A 7305-nucleotide genomic window follows, 5' to 3' on the forward strand; every position below is an offset into this window, starting at 1 on the left:
TAAAGGTTTTGAAGACAAGTATTCCATACTTTTTTGAATTTGAAGAAGCTCAAGAACATAATTGGATCTACACTAGCTAGAGTAATGGGAGGCTTCAATGCTCACACATACAATATTTTTAACTATATTTATTGTAACTAATCTATATATTGGTTTCATTTTATTATCTATATTAGTCTAAAAGAAGTTTAACATATATTAGTTGTCAATTCACAATATTATCCGATTATGATGATAATTTAAGTACAAATGAGTGTAATGTCCATGATGAGATGCATGAATTGTCCTCCCCACCTTGCCAATCAAAGATTATAACCTTGAATGGGATAGCACTGGTCTGTCATCATCATATCAAAATGAGCCAGAAGATGAAAATTTACCATGTTTGTCATCATCACTTCACACTCCCTCATAGATGACCCCTTCTACAGATTATATGCATGAATTTTTGGGAGGCCATCCCCTCTACCTATTCTATGATTGATTGTGATTGTTGTCTCTTAGGAAACTAGTTTCTTGGCTATGGAGAAATTATGCCCAAGACATTAAAGTTTGATTATGCATGTCACTCATTAATATAAAAATGCCTTTATCTTGAGGAGTATGAAGATAATTATTCTTCAAACCCTTGACATATAGATGACATGAAAATTTCAAGATGCCATTTGATGCTGAATACAAATGTTGTGTAAAGAATACTTAGGAAAATTTCAGACAATATCTTGTATTTAACATAAACTATTATCTTTAACTCAGAGGAAGTACAGAGAAAATAACTTTAAACATGGGAGCACTATCTTAAGGGAATTTAACTTTATTCATAGACGTAAACAAAGACTAGCAACTTCATTACCATATTCAAAGAGGGAAGGAAATAAAATGACACATAACAGAGAGATTACAAATCATACTCAACACCTTCTGGAAACTCCTGATTCTTTCATTAATCATCAATTCATCAAGTACAAAATTGTGTAGTCTTCAGATTCCCAAGACTCGAACCCTTTTTCTTTAATTTTCCCTCTTTTTATACATCATGGGATAGTTGGTAACTACCAAAAACTGTCGAACTACTTAACTACTTTATAATTGCCTAAAGTAAAAAGTCATTTTAAAATATTACATTGGATGGTAAAAGGGACCTCATTTTTCTTAGAAAATAAAATAACATAAAATGAAATCAAATCAAATTATGATTGATTGTTGTTGGTCACTGCTCAGATTGTTGGTCTGGGTAGATGGCCCTACTGATGAATCTTTTTTCTTTTCTATCATCCACTCTTTGCATCTTCTCCACAATGGTACATTTTGCTTTTCTTCTTCTTCTAGTTTGTTGAGTTCCATTTTGAACGTTGTGATCCTACTATAAGTAGGTTTGTCTATAAACAAATTTTTTACCATCCACAAAAGTTTAAAATACTTATTTAGATAGTTCACAATAGTTACTCCCTTTAGTACTGTTGTCTTATCATGAGTGCCATAAATCTTACTTTTTTATTCCACTAGAAAAGTCTCATATGATTCCCATGGCATTAAATTTCCTTGTAAATCTCAGCAAGAGGGGAGCCCAACTATAACTCTCTTATAAAATAGGATATTGAACCTCGAAACTGCTTATTTTATTTCATTCATCTTCTTCTCAGTAGTTTTTCTGTAGACATTTTTAATAAACGTTGTATTGAAATCCATTGCACACAGTGTTCTGTCCATAAGGTCATTTTCTTTTAACTGTGCATTAGACTTAGAGTTAATAAAACCTATCATTCTTTTTGAAAACTTGGATCTCTCTAACAATTTTTGCTTATCTTGCATAACCAAACTTTCCATGTCCCTAACAATAGTTTTCTCAACAGACACACTCACAAGGAGTTCCCAAATATTCCTGATGACTTCAATAATTTCATCCTAGAGAATTTGCCTAGCCTGAATTAAAGACATATTGCCTTTCATTCTCTCCTTTAACCTTTTAATCTCCTCTTTAGCTCTTTGGAAGTCTTCCCTGTATTTCTTAGCATTTTCCTTCTCCATTCTAGCTTCCTTTTCACTTAAGTTTAATAATTTACAAACTGTCTCGATATCCTTCTATGATTTTTTCAGATCATGTTCAACCATCTTTAATTTTGTACCCAACTACATCACCTCTGCCACTGGATCCTCTGTATTGGTTGGCATCACTACTGTGCAGACATGCATGTCTACTTGTTTATGTAGCTTGGCCAATGATTCCTTAAGCACAGAAACCTCTTCAGTCTCCTGCAAAACATCCTATAAAATCTTCTCTTTTTCATTTTCAACTTCAGCTATCCTTGCAGCGATAGGGTGCTCACCTATAGGGAGATTCAACTTGTTTATCAAAACTCCAATTTTAGACTTAGCAGATTGCAATAATTTTTTTATTGCAGGTTGATCACCAAGATTGACTCCTATCTTCACAATAATCTTCTTTAATTCATCAACCTGAGCATTTAGAGCTCTGGAATTATCTTTCTCCAGCTTCAATTACTTGATCACTTTGTGTAACATTTCTTCTATTTTAATAGCAACTGCATTTGTTTTATGTATATCATTGACAATCAATTGCCCAGTCTGCATGTGCAAATTGATTTTGTCAAGCATGGGGAGTTTTTGAGTATCAATTGTCAAATTGATAGTTTTAAAGTTGCTAGAGGATCCAAATGACATCTTTGTGGGATGAGAGAGTGCAATTTTAAGTTGGCCCTTTTCTAAATCCATGGAAGACAATAACCTGGTTTGCTCTAAAATGATGTGAGACTCGGCCTGAGCCTCCATATTAAACTTTATTTTCTGGTTTCTTTCAGCTATTTGAGAAAACATGCTCTGAATAAGAGGAACCTGCTCATGAACAAGCTCACTAGAGGATGGAGAAGCTGGTGCACCCTCTGTTTCTCCTAATTGAATTATTAAACCAGGTTGTGTTGAAGACATTGCATCCAATAATTTGGTTCTTTGTGCTATTTTTGATTCATCTTCATCAAGATCAATGACTTCCTCTTTGGCCCTTTTTGCACCCTTTTCTAAAATACTAGGGGTTTCAATCTCTGCCCCTTTGGTGTTCAGTGAACCTCCATTTGCCATTTTCTCAACCTCTAGCCTACTTTCATGTACAAAAGTTGAATATCCATTTTTTGTCCTCCTCTTAGAAATGATCTGATGTGGGTCATAAGCCCACTCCACAACCTATAAAAGACACATATCACCTAGTAATGTTTCAACCTCTTGGGTAGCCTGTCCTATGTTCACAATGAAAGGTCCCACTGTTCTAGGCAACTTGAAGAAATAACCCTTTTTCATTGGGACAAAATGAACATGGTCCACATTTAATATTTGTCTAATAAACTCAAGAGCAAAGAGTCTCATTGGCATAAATTTTGGTAGTCTATATGGTTTGACTGAGGCCCCATAAAGCCTAATTTCTACATGCTCTTCAAAAATAAACCAGTCTCCACATCTGACATCTTTGCTCAATTGAAGAAATTCTTGAGCCTTGGGAAGAAAAGTTGGTGGCAAGTTCCCATTCAAAATATTTTAGACCAATGGAAGGAATAAAGAGGTAAACTCAAATAGGCCACCATCTTCTGGATCACCCCTCACTAGGTCTATCTAGAACACCACTGACTGTTTCTTTTTATTTATATCCACAATTTTTAACCCCAAATTGGCAAAATGCTTAGTATTCTGGTACAAAAACAAATAAGTAACAACTGGAGGAAATTTAAAAGAACCAGTAAGTGACAAAGTCATGAATTGAGTGTTAATAGTGTCCACCCAAAACGATGGAATATCTAATACCACTTTTGGCTTCATCATCATGGTGAAAAATCCCAAAACTTCCTTATCAACTTGTCTAGAGTCTTCCCTCCCCAGAATTTTAGAGATGACTTGCAAGATTGGTCTTATATCTACTGCAAATATATCTAGAGAAAACAATTTTTCATCTAGGGAGAACTGTCCAGGTTTGGTAGCCAAGAAGGATAAAGCATATGAGGACTCCTGGGATGATAGCTTGTCATAATATGAGATTAAAGATTCTTTAATAAAGGTGACATAAGCTCTAGAGACAGGGTAATTGAAAGCTTGGTGGATTAACTGAGAAGTTACTTCGAAGACACTTTCTCCTAACTGATTCAGGACAAAACATTGCTTAGGGTACATTGAAGAAGCTAACCACTGAATGAATTCTAGAAACAAGTGGGTTTTTGGGACAAAAGCTGCTAAAACACCTGACCTGACCATTGCCATGAATACAGGGGACTTCTTATGGATCAAAATGACTTCTTGATACATAGGAATATGTTTAATTGTACACAAAGTGACAGAAATATCATGCTAGATGTCTATTAGAGGGGTATGGATAAAAAAGGATGAACTTACTTGTTTGGACATGACAATTGAAAATGATAGTTGCTGACTTGGAATGTTGAACTGGAAGTGAAAGTTGATACACTGGTACTGCTTGTACCAAAAAAAGTGACTAATACAATGGGGTTTCATTTCTCATTTATAAATGGTAAATAAAATGGAGGGAAAAAGGGAATAATGTAACAAATTAATGAAGTGGTAGAGATGAGGTGACGAGGTATGGAGGTGAGCTGGACAGAAATGGATGGGAGCAGAGAATGGTGTGGAGGAGGTGAGGTGGAGAAAAACATTGGTGGGTGGCCCGTCGCGGGGGTAGGGGGTGTACGGGATGCTGATCAAAGTTAAAACCCACAACGATCACAGGCCATCGATCTCCATCAACCATGTTGACGTCAGGGTCAACTGTGGGGGTTGAGCCATGAATTATAACCTGTACTCATTGTTCCCCCGCAGAGTACTTTGTTCATCTCCTTTGCCGATATTCAATCGTGCTTCACATAAATGGTCGGGCTTTAGCAAATGAAGCGGGCCCACTTTGATAATACCTTAAATGCCGCCGAGAGTGAAATTTGAACTAATATTTTAAGATTTCAAACCTTCTTTTGATTTTTGCAAATTTAAACATAATATTTCATTTTTTGGATTTTGAATAATATTAAAAACTAAAATGATGGAGTAAGCTACAACAGTGAAAACGAGTGAATAAAGGATAATTTATAAGTAGGGGATCTTGTCAACAAAGATATGTTAATTATCCTTTATTTACTTATTGTCACAATCAATCATAGGATGGGCCGAGGGGATGGCCTTCCATAAATTCATGCATATAATCTGTAGAAAGAGTCATCTATGAGGTAGTGTTAAGTGATGATGATATAAATTGTAAATTTTCATCTACCAGGTCATTTTGAGATGATGAGATAGAACAGTGCTAGCCCATTCAAGGTTATAATCATTGACAGACAATGTGGTGAGGATAATTCATATGTCCCATCATGGACATTAAAGACATATGTACTTAAATTGTCATCATAATAAAAAATTGTTGTGATTAGGCATTGAAGCAGGAGTAGCTAGCACCTAAATTAGGAGTGTGATAGTGTATGGTGGAGTGGGATAGGGATACAAAGTAGTATATGGTTGAATTATCATGGAAATAAATTGTGTAAAGGCTTAGTTTAACACAATAATCTCATTATAGGCTCTTGGTTTTCCTAATGGAGTTAATTGACTTATACCACAAATTTATCAAATATATGGTATTATACACCCTCCTTGTATTTGAGGTCAGTGAGAAAGGGTTATCAAGCTCAAGTGGGATAACACATCCTTGGTGTATAGCCTAACCCTACCCATCTCTCTATCTAGATGGACCAAAGTGATGATCTACTAGCCTACTTGTGTTATCCAATATGGATAAGCTTATGAATATGTGATGATTTTATTGGGATATAAATCATGATCGACCGATCACATTAATATGTAACCAAATCCATGGAAGGATCTAAATCTCAAGAAAGTGTCAAATATTAAAGATAAATCAATTTAATATTTAACCTAACTCTTTTCCCTGGATTTCTCAAGATGGTAGCAGAGCCAGGTTTTTAAGTAAGGGTAGAAAAGTAGATAAACTTGTGACCATCTCATCTCAAGGATACCGAATTCCCTAGTCCAAATTTGTGAAGGCAAGAAGAACAAAAATGTGGGGATAACTACTAGCCCTAATTGCTTAAGGTCAATAGTATACACACAAAGGATAAATAGGTTTTGGAGGTATATAAGCACTTTTCTTGATGATCGAATAGCTATAAGACATTCCATCAATGGAATGAATCTATCAAACAAGAAAGAGAAGTTTTGGGATCATTCTACTAGTCCTCCTCTTTGTAACATAACCTCAAACTTACTCAAAAAGAGTGATAGCCTAAGGACTATGATCTTGACAAACCGAAAGGCTATTTGATTAGCCCAAGAAATGATAAGCATCTTGACAAAGTGAGCATAGGTATGAGGTAATTTTACAAGATTTGAAGTCTTTAAAATTGCATGTTAATAAAGTCAAGTAAAGATGTCATAAGGTATGCTTATTATCTATCATCTTGTAAATATGTCAAATATTCCTCAAAAGCATGGAAAATTTTAGGGGCTAATATTCGTAGGTGAGCTAATTTTCCATCATTTTTCCAAAAAAAATATTCGCCAATTTCCATTTTTTCTAAAAATAATTCGCCTAAATTTTACAATATAAAATTATTTTATCTTGAAAATCACCAACATTATATAGAGAATATATATAAAATCATTATAAATTTGAATAAGTTTACAAATATATCAATAAACATTTTATTTTTTGCATATTAGGGACTAGTGAGATTCGCCAATGTTTTGAAACTTCAAGATAATTTTCCATCCTTAAATTTTTCCCTCCTCAAAAGGTTTTGAGTATTATCAAAGTATTCTAAGAATAAAACTTTATTGTAAATCCTAGAAGAAACTCATCCATTATTTATTCCAGGAGGAATGCTCTATCTATACTTGGGCATCGAAATTCAAGACCAGGCTTCATTATGAGCATTACTATTGTTACAAGAGGATTGAGACATATAAATTTCACCTGCATATGAAAGGATCCTAAATTCGTCTATCAAGCCTTTGTTCTAGACACATTTTGAATGATCATAGTTTCAATTTGAAAGGCATGTGCATGTGTTTCTTTTGTAAGCCTTAAAACGTTTGGCATTATAACCTTTTCAAAGGGAGGTGAAAGAACTATTGAAAGAGGATACACCTATGCATAAAAGAGATCCAAGATAGAGGGTATTGATGACCTCATTCTAAGCTTAAGTCTTTTTTAAATAATTCCAAAAACCATAATCTACACTTATGCATAAAGACATCAAAATTTTGAGCAAGTGCAAATCAATT

This window comes from Pinus tabuliformis, chromosome 9, assembly GCF_031772625.1.
Source record: "Pinus tabuliformis cultivar Carrire ecotype Pingquan chromosome 9, CPIR1, whole genome shotgun sequence".
NCBI lineage: Eukaryota > Viridiplantae > Streptophyta > Pinopsida > Pinales > Pinaceae > Pinus > Pinus tabuliformis.